We start from the raw sequence: 16,342 nt of genomic DNA, 5'->3' as shown, positions 1-16,342 counted from the left end.
TCAGATCTGGAGCAAATGTGCCATGTCTTTTTGTAATGAAACATGCTCGGATTTACTGGGTGTCAAAAGAGAAAACTTCTCTTTCAACTTCAAATATTTAACACAATATCACAGGATGCCCCAACTATTTATTACTTTTCTGTGTGTTTAGGGCTGTATCCTAGAAGAATATAAGGCTGGCACATTAGATTATACATTACATATGAGAATATTTTTTGCAGCATCGTTTCTAATACTAAACAAAACAAAACAAAAAACCTGGAAACAACCTGAATGCCCAGGAGGAAGGATATGATTAAGTGAATTTAGAAACACCCATTCTAAAGAATATTAGGCAATAAAAAAGACTGAGCTATGTACTAGAGGAATACTACCTGTGATATATTGCTAAGTGAAAATAAATCATGTTGCAGATTATGTACATAGAATGATCCTATTTTTGTTTAAAACCTCTAAAGTCAACATATATGTATATTTTTCAGTAAGTATGAGAAGCATGAAGATATGAAAGTGACAGTATCTATTGGAACAGGGTAGTACTGGAGAGGATTGCTAGAATCTGCAAGAATGCTACTTTTTAAAAAACTACATCTGACATTATTTTACACACAGGAAGCATGCATTACTTATGTAATAAAAAGTCTAACAAGAACAAATTAAAAAAATGGTTTTCTTTAGCAGTGGCCAACTTACACATTCACTCTCCTGAAGCCCACTGAGGAAACATTGATTAGATGCCCAGAGGCACCCAGCGGTGAAGCTGTCTATCCTGTTTAGAAATCAAACCTCTGACCTTGGTCTCAATAGTACGAAGCTCCAAATGAATTAATACCCCCTGTTTATACATAATCATAGCAAATTGTAAAAATATACACTGCTACAGGATCACATCTGTCCTTAATTAAGCATGAGTTAATTATTTAATTGTTAGCCTCCCAATTCATAAAAGTTATGATACTTGAATTTCAGTATATTGTGAAGCTAGAACTATAAAATCTCAACCTCAGGTATAATAAATGTAATTGCCTTTTTTCCGCTGATTTACCGGTGTTCTTTAAAATTTGTGTTTGATGTCATTTAAGCCATATCTGCTATTGTCACAACCGACTATAGGTTTCAAATTAGTAAAGTCTTTGAAATATGACTCTGCTCAGCAGAAAGGAATCTGCAGCACTTGGCATAAAGATTATAATCTTTGGCCTTTCTGTGGCAAGATTTACAACTGTGACCTTAGGCTCTACACTCTTTTGGAGTGTAGTCACTTTAAGTTACCAGTGATGATTGCTTTGAGTTACTAGGTCAGTGTGAATTGCCTAATATAATGTCAGATTCGTGCTTGCCAAGGGCTGGGCAGTATTAGGGACATGAAACAAAGTGAATTTTAATGTCTGTAGAAGGCAGTGCTCTGATATACGAGCGGCATCAGTAACAGTGAATTTCCACGGCAGGAGACTTTTAACACCAGTTCTTAACCTCTTCCATGCTACTCATTCTTTAATTCATGAAATATTATGAGTTCACTTTTAATTAGGTGAAAAAGTCTGAAACTACCCAGTTAAAGAGATAAAAAGAAAGAGTTAAAAGCTAGCTCTATCTTAGAGCCAACCTTTTCCCAGTACGATAAAAAGAGAGAGTTGTATGAGGGATGATGCAAAGCTGCAAACAGTGCCCTCCAATTCCGTTAACGCACCACTACCTAGAAGTTGAACTTAAGCCTTGGTTCCGCCGCAGTTCTAAAATGAGTACTTTGTTTAAAATTCAGAACTATATCTGGATGACAAGCAATACAGGCGGTGGAAGAATTTGCTTTTTAGTAGTCAGAAGTTGCCTAGTTTTTAACGGGAAGTCGCGCACAGTATCTGAAACCAGACCTTTCTTTGATACACTGCACTTAAATATGTTACAAACACTAGATGGCACTCTAGGGTCACTTTTCTAGTGTCTTCCTCCAGTACCAAGTTCCTTCAACCTTAATTCCCTCCTTTAAAAAGAGCAAACATGCTATTTAAACAAAGGTCCCTGTAGTTGCTCTGTAGTTCTGTTTTTATATTTATAGTCATGTAATCAATATGTTGGAAGAGTAATTAATTTTTAACCTCAGTCCACGGGGAGATCAAATGTTAGTGGAGTTAATGGATGGAACAGACTTCATTATTCTAAAGTAACACTAATGATAAGGCAGGGAAGAAAGTGGAGGGTTGTAAACAATTGTGTCATCAAACACCATCATAAAGCAACAGTGCAATGTGAGCACTGGGTGCTGACCTATTGTCACTCTCCATCAGTGCAGCTGCAGTTTCCACTTTAGTTAACTAGACAAAATTGAAATCGTCTCCTAATAGAGCTTTTAAAATATTTCCTTTTCCAATCAATGCTGTTGGAGTTATTATTCCAAATGACAGTTCTGATTTTGTTGCCCCTCTGTTTTGAAAGCATTTTGTCATTCCCCATTCCCTAACACCTTAAGGTGATATGAAAGGCCTCTGATGATTTGAGTCCTCTGTGCTCCTGGAGCATACACCCTAGCTCCAGGAGAGCCATGTGAGCCTTCAGCCACAGTATTTTTCCAGTGCTATGTGCCTGACTGCGTATTATGTTCTTCCAAGAGAGGTAACAACCCAGTGCCGCTTCTGTACTGCATCATATCTGTGGGCACGGAGGGTTCTGGATGGGCTCGTTCACAGGACAGGAGTGGGGTGGCACGGCCAGAGATGAGAGGCTGGAAGCCAAAAAGGACAACACCCACACTCTTTTATCCTGATTGTATCCTCCCATCACCCAACCCCACCTTGGAATTTCCAAGCACTTCCCAGAATCATGAGAGAATAAGAAAGATTGTTATGTTGCAGGCAGTGGAGGCTTTCAGTCAACCAGGCACCAAGGCCTATTATCAATAGACATATTATTATGTCTTTCCCAAATATTATTATGGTCAAATGAATCTCTCTTGTTCCTTAACCATTCTTGTACTTTGCTGACTTCTTTGCTGATATGACTCTCTCCATTTGGAATATCCTTTTCAGGTCTATCCATCTGGGCCTAATTCACATGCATCTTCTTTTACAAAATCTTCTTTAGCCCCTACACTGTTTCTCCTACACTGTTTAACCAAGTGCCTCATACAATGCTGACAGTCCACAATGTTGAATTTACTGAAATTAGATAGAATTAGATAGAATAAAACTGGATCAAAGGACCCAGGGTGGATGGCTGTGTCTTTTTCTTGGATTAATCATTAAAAGAGGATGATTAAATGGTTTATTCCATAAAAAACACTGGTTGATACTGGTCTTGTAGACACACTGTGTAAGAAACTATTAGTTGCCTATCAACATCCATTCTCCCCTTATTCCTTAACAGAATTCTGGTTTTTAGCTGGGCCATTGCTGTGAAAAAATAAAGGACGACATTTCCCAGCCACCCCTTGCATCTAGCTGTAGCTCTAAGGCTACATTCTGGCTGAATTTAGCAGTAGAACAGTTTTGCAGGCCTTTCAGGGATGTTCTTAAAGAATGCTGATTCACATGGACATAGAGAACAGACTGGTGGTTGCCAAGGGGTAGGGGGTGGGGGAAGGATGGAGTGAAAGACTGGGGTTAGCAGATGTAAGCTTTTATATATAGAATGGATAAACAACAAGGTCCTACTGTATAGCACACAGAACTATATTCAATATCTTATGATAAACCATAATGGAAAAGAATATAAAAAAAGAATATGTATATATATACGTGTGTATAACTGAATCACTTTGCTGTACAGCAGTAATTAACACAACATTGTATATCAACTATATTTCAATTAAAAAAAAGAATGCTGATTCTGAAACTCAGGAAGCCATTTGCACCACAAAGGAGACCTTGAGGATAGAAGCCATGCATGGGGATGGCAGAGCAGAAAGACTAGAGCCTGGGTCCCTGACAACATCTTGCAGCCTCCATCCCAGTCCTCCACTACCTGTCTCCCAACCTGTTTTGTGTAAAAGAAGGAAACTCTTTTCTCATTTAAGCCACATTGTTTTGGGATTTTCTGAACCTAATCCTGATGCACAGAATCTAGATTAATTGTGGACCATTACTTTTTTTGTTTTCGGGGATTTTCTCTAAGTATGATAATGATCGTATAAATTTATCATCTAAGTATGAGCAGGAGTTGAGGTGCTCAAAGTGAACAGGTAGATGCAGGATGCACAATTTTCCATTTCAAAATGAAAGAAGACAAGCTTGAATATAATTTGTTAATTATATCTGGATGGTGGGAGTGGGTGTGCAGGGAGAGGGTTAAACAAAATGGAAGAAATTAACAATTGTTGAGGGTCTTTACCAGCTAGTAGCAAAACATACATACTTTTATTTAATCTTTCCAGATGATAACTTTGCATTTTATGATGAGGTAACTCCTTCTCAAAGTCCCTGACCTCTAAACACTGTAGTGCCCTGAGGTTCCATCCTTGGCCCTCTCTAGCTTCCATCCCTAGATGACCTCATCTGGTTCCATAGCTTTATACCACCAAATGTTGATGTTTTTGCCTCTCCAGGCTTTAGACCTACATATTCAAATGTCTACTTGGCATTTCCACTTTTTTGTCTAAAAGGCATCTGAAACTGACTTTTCTGAAGTAGAACTCTTGATCTGACCTGTGACTCTCCCCGCTTTCTCTCTCAGTAAGAGGGGACACCATCCTTCCAGTTGCCTCAGCCAAAAATACAGGAATCATCTTTGATCATTCCCTTTCCCTCCTTACCCACATATAATTCATGAACACGGTGCATTCATTTTATCTTTAAAATGCATCTCGGACTTCCCTGGTGGAGCAGTGGTTAAGAATCCGCCTGCCAATGCAGGGGAAACGGGTTCGAGCCCTGGTCCAGGAAGATCCCACATGCCACGGAGCAACTAACCCCGTGCGCCACAACTACTGAGCCTGTGCTCTAGAGCCCACGAGCCACAACTACTGAAGCCAATGCACCTACAGCCCGTGCTCCGCAACAAGAGAAACCACTGCAATGAGAAGCCCGCGCACTGCAACGAAGAGTAGCCCCTGCTCACCGCAACTAGAGAAAGCCTGCGCAGCAACAAAGTCCCAACGCAGCCAAAAATAAATAATTTTATATTTAAAAAAATGCTTCTCAAATCTATCCGCTTAGCTCTACTTCCAATCCCTCTATCCAACTTCAAGCCTGCCCTTATCTCATGCCTGGCGTTATTCAATGGGCTCCTGCTTCTCTTGCATTGCTACAATCTATTTTCACTCTGCAGCCAGACTAACCTATTAAAAATAAATCATGTTCTCTCTTGCTTAACACCCCTCAGTAACTTCCCATTGCTGTTAGGATAGAAATCTAAGTGGTTCTTGCTTACATTTCTAACTCTGCCTCATACCATGCTTCCCCTTCAACATATTACTGCCGTGCAGGTTGGTTTCCGGGGCCTTCAACAGGCAAAGCCTTCTTCTTCTCCAGAAGCGGACTCTGTACAGGTGTCCTCCCTGCCTTGACTGCTCCGCACCAGCTGTTCACACTGTGGGCTCCTCTTCATCTTCAGGTCTTAGCTCATGTTTTGATTTCTTAGAGAGGCCTTTCCTGATCCCCCTGTGCCAAATAGTCATTTTAATCTTAATTTTATTATCCTATTTGTTCCTTTTGTAGCACTTATAACAATTTGAAATTAACTTTTGTATATCTATCTCTGTGCATCTATGTATCTATCTATCTATCCATCCATCACCTATCTATCTACCTATCTCTATCATCTTTCTTTCTCTCTACTTTGGGATAAAGGCCCTATGGGGGCCACAGTCTGTCTAGTATACCCTCTGCTGCATCTTTCCTTCTTAGGACAGTGTGTGTTACATAGAAGGCTCTCAATAACATGTTAAAATGGAATAAGTGGACAACCATATTTGTTTACAGGCAAATGGTGAGTAGATGGCAGAGCTGGGATGGGAACCTGGTTCTTTCTTGCTTTCAACCCTTATTTATTCATTACAAGATCTTCCTATCAGCCAACCAGGACTCAAGAGTTCTTCTCTCTGGGCTTCCTTGGTGGCACAGTGGTTAAGAATCTACCTGCCAATGCAGAAGACATGAGTTCGAGCCCTGGCCCTGGAAGATCCCACGTGCTGCGGAGCAGCTGGGCCCATGTGCCACAACTACTGAGCCCATGTGCCACAACTACTGAAGCCTGCACGCCTAGAGCCCATGCTCCGCAACAAGAGAAGCTGCAACTGTGAGAAGCCCACACACCACAACGAAGAGTAGCCCCCACTCACCGCAACTAGAGAAAGCCCGTGCACAGCAACGAAGACCCAACACAGCCAAAAATAAATAAATAAATAAATTTATTAAAAAAAGAGTTCTTCTCTGAGCAAGACTATTTTATTAAAGCAAGGACTATTTTAGCTAAATATACTGAAGAACTGCAGTAATAATTTGGTTCACTGTGTTTACTCTATATGATTTTACCTAAATATCACAGGTGCTTTACTTTTATATTTTATTTGAATTATTTAAATAACTGCCTCAACTCTCATTTTTCTTTGCTATCATTTATTATTCTTTCTATGTATGAAGAACCATTTCCTTTTAAAAATAATGTTGTCCATACCCTTATGAACTGGTTAATTTTCTTTCCAACATTTTCTTTTGGGCTGTGTAGATATGACCTAACAGTCACCACAATAATGCTGTTATTTCAAAGGGTAAAGACCTTTTTTTCTTATAAATAATTGAATGCAAAAAAAAAAAAAACCCACCTCATATAGTGTGAGAATGCCTGTTTTTCTTGGTCATATTTCATTTCCTTAGCAAGACTATTTTCTTCTGCTTTCCATTGTCAGCAGACAAAAAAGATACAATTAAATCAAGGAAACCTGGCAGAGCCGATTTTGGAAAATAAAGTGAATTCATTTTCTGATTTGAACAAAGAGCAATTTATTATGTTGGAAAAACACTGCCGTGATGAGATTCAAACTCAATGTGTCTCATGTTAGCTCAGGACACCACTTCAGATCTGCATTTGTGTTTATCTTTGAGAAGGGGCAGTGATTTCACCCCAAACTTTAAACTCTGAAGAGGACGTAGAGTTGTTTAAGGGTCAGCAAGCAATTAGCACCCAGAACCTTTGAGCGGAGGCTGGGGCCAGATTTGCAGCCTTCTCCAGTCCTGAGCCGTTTGATTCTAGGTACAGATTTCTGTAAACAACTCCAGCCATTCTGTTGGAGCAAATGAAGCACTAGGGTTGGTTAGAGGGAATTTTATGAATCAGATGAGTTCTAAAATATATTTAAAATTAAAAATATATTTTAATGAATCTAATAACCATAATAATACCATGTATTTGTATAAAACATTATATCATTTAATATTAACAACCAGCATTGTGAGGTATAATTATCTTCATTCTTTATAGACAGGAAAAGTGCAACTTGAAAAATTAAGGGACGTTGAGAGTCACACAGATAGTAAAGTCAGCTGGGACTAGACTAGGACCCTGTTCCTAGTGTCACGCTGGTATTACTAAAAAGGATGAAGAAAACTAGCGTCTGTTTTCATAACTTTTTCCTTCACATATTTCTAGATTGTGCCAAACTTTGGACCTGTTTGATGGTAATTTTATTCTAGCACCTTCCACGTAGAATCTTTTTGTGGAGAAAGGCAGGTAATTAATAATAATAATGAAGATGATAGTAAAAATCAAGGTCCCTATAAATATTACTGCCACTTCATTAAACTTTTGAATGTATCATTTCATTTAATCCTCACACAATCTTATGAGGAAGCCACTGTTTGTATTTTCATTTTACAGATGTGGAACTGAGGCTTAGGGGGGTTAAACAACTAGTCCAAAATCACGTCACTAGTAAGTGGTGGAAATGATGAAAACTTAGAGTGTCTGATTCCAAAGTGTGTCCACCTAAGCTCTACGCTATAGCACTTCTATCCAGAATAAGGGGGTGGGGGTGGGGGCTTGCCAGGTCACTGGGCCCTGAATTATGACTGGATTAAGTCAGTAATATGATGTCAGCCGATTCAGGTTTCCACATGTGGCCCCTTATGAAACAGACGAAATTAGGCTGGGCATGCTCCTGCCAAAAGGACAGTTGGAGTGAAGCAAAGTAACCTGCTACAGTAAACAGCCCATCTCTGTGCTGTATGTTTACCACGTGTAAATACAGTTCCACTCAGTTAAAAGTTGTCAGCTGAAATTCTGAAATAACCCTCACAGAATGCTGCTTATCAGGAATGGGTGTTTTATTTTTATTACGTAAGCTGAAACCTTTATAACTTCCAAGGAGTCTAGTTTTGAATATTGCAAAAGAGAACTAGAATTTTAGAAAAATGTAATGTTTTGTTGATTTTTTTTTAGTATGTTGATTCTGCTTTGTTAAATGGAAATAAATAAGTAAATCTGTTCTTTAATTATTTTTATTAAGAGAAAAATCATTGAAATCTATTTAAATAAAGATTGAGAAAATATTTAGAGAACATCAGTTTGAAGGGACACCAAATTATCAGCCAGCTAGGGAGTGGGGGGAGCATGGTCCAAATACCTCAGTCTAGCCCTCTTTACTAAAATCAAAAGGGGGATTTCAGTGGAATTTCAAAGTCACAGAGGTTGAGAGACAGTTTCCTTGACTGGGGAGATTATGCTGAGTAGTAGTTTGGTCAGTAAAATGGAGGCTTGTGAAGGATGTTCTGAAGTGTCTGGCTTAGTTTTAGAACTAATGCAGGGTGTAAATTTCTGCAAGAATATACATGAAAGTGTTAACATCAGTTACACTTAGGGAGTGAGAATGGAGAGTGTGGGAGAGTGGTCAGAGGATATTTCCTGTCCATTTTGTATGTTTTTGTCCAACTAAAATTTTTTTTCCATGAGGATATATTTTGTAATAAAAATAAACAAAACAAAACGAGACATAGCAACATAAAGACTTGATGCAGGGAATGTCTAGGAATGGGCATAGGTTTTCAAGCAGGAAAATGACATAGTCAGATATATAATTTTGGCAGCTGGTTTTAGATTATAAGAGTCAGTATGGAGAGGGCAGAATAAGGAGGTCAGTTGTTAGAATAACCTTGGAATAAGATGTTGAGTAATGACTTCTAAGCCAACTATAATTTGGAGGCAATATTCTAAAGCCCACATGTGGAGGATCCACATTTTCTTCACATCAGAGTAGTTAAAATAAAATGATTCAAAGTAATCATAATTTAAAATTTGATATGCTTGCACTAGAGGGAGTTACATTTTTATTAAGAGCTTAAATCTCTGTCAGTATAACAATCCTTAAGCAAACATATCCTCAGAGTAAAAGTAGGAGAGAGATGTATGAAAAAAAAATATAAAGGATATATTACAACTGAATAGAAAAAATGAATAAGAGCAGCACATGACTCATTAACTTTTTTTTTCCCTGTGAATCAGGCAGGCTCGATGGTGGCAGCTCTGTTTTTTTACTTTGTCATTATAAGCATTCGTTTACTAAACTAACAGCATTTTATCAAGCAAGACTAATTCCTGAGAGCATTACCTTAGCCCATTAGCTTCCAGACAGTCATTAATTCCTATGACATGTCTTGGGATGAGATCATTATTATTATCATTATTGTTTTATCAATTAAGTTCATTTTCAGAAAAAGTACCTATGTAGTTTTAACAGTGGGTATTTTGTTTCTGAAACATGTTTTTATAGTATCTTTGTGATAGTGATTTCTTGCTTTACCCATGTGTTTCCATAGATCTTTTGGCTACCACTGAAGCTAGTTTAAATTCCTTACATTTAATTCTCATAATCTAACAAAAAATCAGAAACAGGTTTGCAAAAGTATCCTGATAGGATATTTGGGTTTCTCTGTATTTTTCTTTATTGGTACTTCTGAAGTAATCTCTAAAGGTGATCATGTGCCTAACTTCAGAAGTGTGGGACAGGATTTCACAAAGGCTCTGAATTTGGCATTTCTTGTTTACAAGAATTGTTGCCACTGATGAATATGGTGGTTGTTTAGTCACAGTTCTGTGGAAGGGAAGGCCCTGCTTGACTATAATGGAAAGAGCAGATGTCACCGTAACAGTGGCAAACATCAAAGTGATGGCTTGGGTTGGCAGACAGCAGTCTGTCCATTACCACTTTCCAACACTTCTAGAATTAGAGACAGAAAGAAAACTCATAAAACAACTGTGAAAAGTATAAACAACCAAGAAAGGTAAAGGAAAATGAGATGAAATATGGTGCTTAAAAATTCCAGGCTGCCCAATAAAAGCAGGAACTGATGTTACAGACTCCATGGACCATGATGGGGAACACAAATGGTTTGGGGAGTCAGTGAAAAACGGTTCTGACGTGTTTGGATGCCAAAGATTTTTAAAGTTGATCTCTTTTGGCTTGGTAAGATTTTATGCATTTTTGTCGTTCCTGCCCAGAGGTCTAAGGATTAGTGGACGTTTCTGCCAGCCTGGAACTCGTGTGGTGGAAAAATATGTACCCATGTGACAGTGAAAGAGTGAACACATAAAGACAAAAGGCTTCTTTTCAAGAAAAGGATAAAAATTAATTATCATTGTAATTTGGGACCAGTGCTTCAAAATAATGTTAAATTAGTAGTTTACTTAAATTAAAAATTTCCGTTTGTGTATCCTAAATATGGCCATTTTCATCTCAGAGTTGCTTCCTTAATGCTAACTAGTTTTTGTGGAATGCTTAACCAGGTAGGATTTAACTGCCCAGGAGAGTGGGACTTGAGCCCTATTCTAAATTGAGTTATATGGAGAACTAGCTCTTTGTTAAAAAAATAATAAAGGATTAGGAGCTATTTGGATGATTGATGCTACTTTTATATGGAAATAATGAACTAATTAATTCCTATCAGTTTTTTAAAAAAACCTATACCTTTAGTGATAAGAGGGAAAACACACTCATCAGAGTAGCTCAGAAGCATGCAATGGAAAAAAGGGTGAAGACAGAAGTACCTTCTGTTTCTAGCATTAGTTAAATATTTGCCTTGATGCCAACACAGTACTAGTTGGATGACAGGATAGTACGTTCTATTAATGATGGGCTTTTCATTATCGTAGATATGCTTTTGCAATTTTCCTAGATTTCTGCTCCAGGGTCACATGGTAAGTCAATAGTAGTTATAAACCTCTCAGCATTGTGATCAATACCTTTGGCTGACGTAATCTAGACCTCTGGTGTAATTTACAACAAAGGACAGTTTGGGCGAGCCTCTATTTTATTACTTTCAATTCACCAACTGAAATATTTCACTGGTTTATGACTGGAGTTATTTCCAAGTTTTGATAGATAGGGAATTGAGATAGTCCTGAAGAAAAATGTCAGGTATGAAGAAGAAAAACACTTTATGGAATTAAAAGCAATAAGCATTTCTTCCTTTGGGGCATAATGTCTGCATACCTTTCTCCTGAAATTGTCTAAAGCACCACAAGAGTGCATCCTACGTGTCTGCATAGTCAGCTATGTATGTCTAGTCATCCAGATGGATCATAATATTAACGAAGTATTCCTTATCTCCCAAACACTACTTTTCCTGAGTTTGAATAATCATTAACCACCCATTTGAGCAAAGCAAGGAACAGTAATACTCTCAGTGATACTCAGTAATTCTCAGTAATACTGAGAATTGGGATTCCTGTCCTTGTGCCTTCCTGCAACTTTCCTATAATTTAGACAGGTTGTTCTTTTCCATGTCTGTTGTGAATTCTAGGTCTGAAGGCTAAACAAGAAACAAGGAAACTAGTCATTGGAGAAGTGATTAAAGGACTAATAGAGAGTTTGGAGAAACAAGAAGGGATAGAGGTAGTCTTTGGGTGATCGGCACTAAGAGGAAAGGTGCCACCATCTTGTCATTGTTTTGTCATGCTTCTCAGCCCCCACCTGTACTGTCGTATCAATATTCAAGGACGAGGTAGAATCACAGCTTTATTTCCACTGTATAAAGCTGGTATGACGTGAGGGATGGGGTAAGAATTTGTATTTAAACATCTGTAAGGTTCCTTTCAGGCTTCATTTCCCTTTCATCAACTGCAGGCTACATTTACATGGGCTTTTACTGAAGATAATAATAATATCACAATTACTGAGCAACTATGGTATCCAGGTGACTATATACACTATTTTTTAGTCCTCGTACAACTTTGTGCAGTAAGTAGGACTAACATACATGACAGACAAAGAAACTTAGGTTGAGAGAGGTTCAGTATTTTGCTCAAGATAAGTCAGAGCTTGATCTATTTGCTTTACTAAGAAGCTTCACTTGGTATGTTTAAACTGTGATACCCGCCTTGATTTCAAACTATTTTACAAAGCTATAGTAATCAAAACAGTATGGTATTGGCATAAACCTGTCACATAGATCAATGGAACAGAACAGAAATCCCAGAAGTAAACCCACGCGTATATGGTTGGTTAATTTTCAACAGAGGCACCAAGGATATACATGGAGAAAGGATAGTCTTTTCAATCAGTGGTGCTGGGAAAACTGGACAGGCACATACAAAAGAATGAAACTGAACCACTATGTTACGCCATTCACAAAAATCAACCCAAAATGGATTAAAGACTTGAATGTAAGACCTGAAAACGTAGAACTCCTAGAAGAAAACATAGGTAGTAAGCTCCTTGACATAAGTCTTGGTAATAATTTTTTGAGTCTGGCACCAAAAGCAAAGGCACCAAAAGCAAAAATAAAAAGTGGGACTATATAAAACTTAAAAGCTTCTGCACAGCAAAGGAAACCACCAACAAAAGGGAAAGTCAAACTACTGAATAGGAGAAAATACCTGCAAATCATACATCTGATAATGAGTTATATCCAAAATATACAAAGAACTCATACAACTCAGTATCAAAATAACAATCCAGTTAAAAAGTAGGCAGATCTGAATATACATTTTTCCAAAGAAGACATATAGATGGTCAACAGGTACATGAAAAGATGCTCAACATCACCAATCATTAGAGAAATGCAAATCAAAACCACAATGACGTGTCAGCTCACACCTGTTAGGATGGCTATTATCAAAAAGACAAGGGGAAAAAAAAGGCAAGAGGTAACAAATAATGGTGAGGATGTGGAGAAAAAGGAACCCTTGTTCCCTACTGGGAATGTAAATTGGTGCAAACACTATGGAAAACAGTATGGGGGTTCCTCAAAAAATAAAAAATTAGAACTACCATACAATCCAGCTATTCCACTTTCGGACATTTATGCGGAGAAAATGAAAATTCTAACTCAAAAAGATATATGCACTCCCATCTTAGCATTATTTACAACAGCCAAGACATGGAAACAATCTAAGTGTCCATTGGTGGATGAATGGATAAAGAAAATTATATGTATATATATAATTCAGCCATGAAAAAGAAGGAAATCTTGCCATTTGCCACAACATGGATGGACCTCAATGACATTATGCTAAGTAAAATAAGTCAGACAGAAAAAGACATATGATCTCACTTATATGTGGACTCTAAAAAAAAACCTCTAAATCCCAAAACCAAACCACAAATAAAACCCCAGAAAAAGAGCTCATAGATACGGAAAACAGATTGGTGGTAGCCAAAGGGGATGAGGGGGTGAGAGAAATAGGTCAAGGGGTCAAAAACTACAAACTTCCAATTATAAACTGTGAAGCCTCTTCTAGATGGTTTACAGATCTAAGAAAATGCACAGTTCTAATATTCACTAACTGTGTAATACTGTTTGTCTCTTCAATTAAATTCCTTGGAGGGGGAGAGACTGTTTATTTGTAAATCTCCATTACCTAGTACAATGCCTGACATACGCAGATGCTCACTACGTATTAGTGGAATTAAATTAAATACTAATTAATTTCTTTTACATAATGTTAACTTGTTTCCTGAACTAAACTGGGTAAATTAACAATGCAAGACGTCAGCAATTAAACAGTTAATGTGCTTGTACAGGTTTTGTATCCTTTCATCAAATTTCTTTAAGGATGCAATCTCCTGTGTAGGTCAGAGAGAGCAAAAATATAATTGATGCCTACACTGTGGAGTGAAAAATCCTGTGGTAATTAAAAATACAGAGCATCAAGCAAAACTTTGTAAAGGGATATCTTTTTATCCCTCTCTCCCTAGAAAGATTCCCTTCCACCCCCCATGTCAGTGATTCACCAAACATCATGGGAGCTACCTGGGTAACTCTGTATCTGTGGTGGCTTAAAGTGATTGACTGAAGACAAGAAAATCCTGTTTCAGTAGAGCACTGTTTGACGACATGCTAAAAAAGTGACAGACACTTGGGATATAAAGATGACAAGTTCTTGTCCTTCTGGGCATGGGGTCTGATTGAACTTCCTATGGAAATGCATCTCTTGGAGGGGAAGGAGTTTGACTGGGTACAGGCGTTAAATTCTCTTTCACTAAAGAATCAGCCCCCACAAAGTAGTGCCTACTTTGTAGGCACTAGTTTAAACTCAGACCTTTTTTTAAAAAAAAATTTCAGACTGCCCCAAAGCTTAGATGACTGAAATTTCACCTTTGAATCCCTTTACCATTACAAGAATATTCATGGATATAACCTGAAGGTAGTTGCTCTAGTCCTTGGGGGCACCTGAAGAGTGGGAACCTGTGTAGATGAAAAGAGTAGTTTTAAGGGGGTAAGAAGGTCTCTCTCCTCCAACACCCAACTAGCTATCTCTGTGCCAACTGTGGGGTTGCAGCTCCATTGTCATGTCTTCTGGTCCAAGGATGCATCTTGCTGGAGAAGAGGATCAAGCTGAAGTAGGGGCCAGGTGCTCCAGCAGTTGAAAGGTTGTCAGGGAAATGTTAGGTAATTCAGCAGCGCAGGGGAAACCACCCTTAGAGAGACAGACTTCCTGAGAATCAAGGATGAAAATTCTTTTAGATGTCTATGCATTAACTTGACTAACACTCTCATAAATGGATGAGTTGGTATAGTCAGATGAAATCAATCTTAGGCTTCCTCTGTCATTATGTAAATGGAGTAGGCAATCAGGCATGACTAGCAAAAACCAACTCAGTATACAAGATGATACATCACTTTAATTGTACGATTTATCAGAACAACAACTATTAACATACAAAGTACCATTCAGCTCAACTGCAGGTATAGGCAGTGACAAGTATCTAATTCTTCGAAGAATCACTTAACTCCCACAATCTGTCCAGACACATTAACCTAAGGACACGTTTATAAATAGCAAACATGATTTTCACATTGTAGCTTTCTCAAGCATATATACAGGTGTGCAGTCTTGTTGATGGGTTGATTACATAAGCGCTATTCTCGATGTATTCATTCTCTTACATCGGTGGAGACAGTTATTTCTTTCTGCAGAGTGGATTTTTTCTTCCTCACCATCATTTACAATATTCTGTGAATCAGTATTACTCTTTACACTTCTGAAATAGTAATATTTGAATTGAAGTATCACTGCAGTACAATTCCTTGTGTCTTCTGATAAGTTCCACCATTGTCAAAGAGCTTTTGGTTGTAATCACTCTCTCTCGCAACAAGAGCTCAACTCTACTATTGGGTTTTAGCATAACACAACCCTCTTTATAGCTTGCTGTGTTAACCCTTGGCTTCAAGTCCTGATGATGTAATGAGGGTGGGGTGTACTGGCAGTCAGTACATTTCCTTATCACTATTTACAGCCATTTAAAACCATGCTGTTATTAATCCAAGTCCGACATACCTTTTCTGAAATGTTCACAGTGCAGTATTTTTGTGGCCTAACAAAAGTTTTTTTACATCATTAAAAATAAACCTTTTTATAAAAATATAATACTTTAAATGTTTACATCGACAAAACCAGTTAGAGTATACTGTGCCACATGCATTATACAGTAGTAAGCACAAAATCTCACAGAACAAAACATCACAAAAGTCCCGACCAGAGTAACTGTTCATCCAGGTGAAATGGCCAGAACTTTCAATTGCCTTTTTTTTCCCCTAAAATATGTTTTGCTTAACACAAAACATGTCCTAATGCAAAACTGGACTCCTCCTGATTTTATTGTCTCCAATTGTTTGTGGGGTGGAAGGCTGCCACCTGAGAAAGAGGCTAATATTCCCAGTCCATCGATTCTTTCTCGGCTCTACTTATGAGCCATGATTGGAACCAATAAAGTTTTAGTCAGACGTATTTTGCTTTAAAAACATGCTGAGTTACCTTTAAAAACATTTATCATCACAAATTACTTGTTTCATTTTCAGAGTCATCATTAAAAAAAAAAAAAAAAACAGACAAAACTTCTAAATGTCCACATCCAGATCAGAAAGGCATCATTCTCAAACAGTTGATTTTTAAATGACAAATATTTCACTGTGACTAA

This window comes from Delphinus delphis, chromosome 9 (genome assembly GCF_949987515.2).
Source record: "Delphinus delphis chromosome 9, mDelDel1.2, whole genome shotgun sequence".
Lineage (NCBI taxonomy): Eukaryota > Metazoa > Chordata > Mammalia > Artiodactyla > Delphinidae > Delphinus > Delphinus delphis.
The sequence above is the reverse complement of the archived record's forward strand: the minus strand, read 5'-3'. Positions refer to the sequence as shown.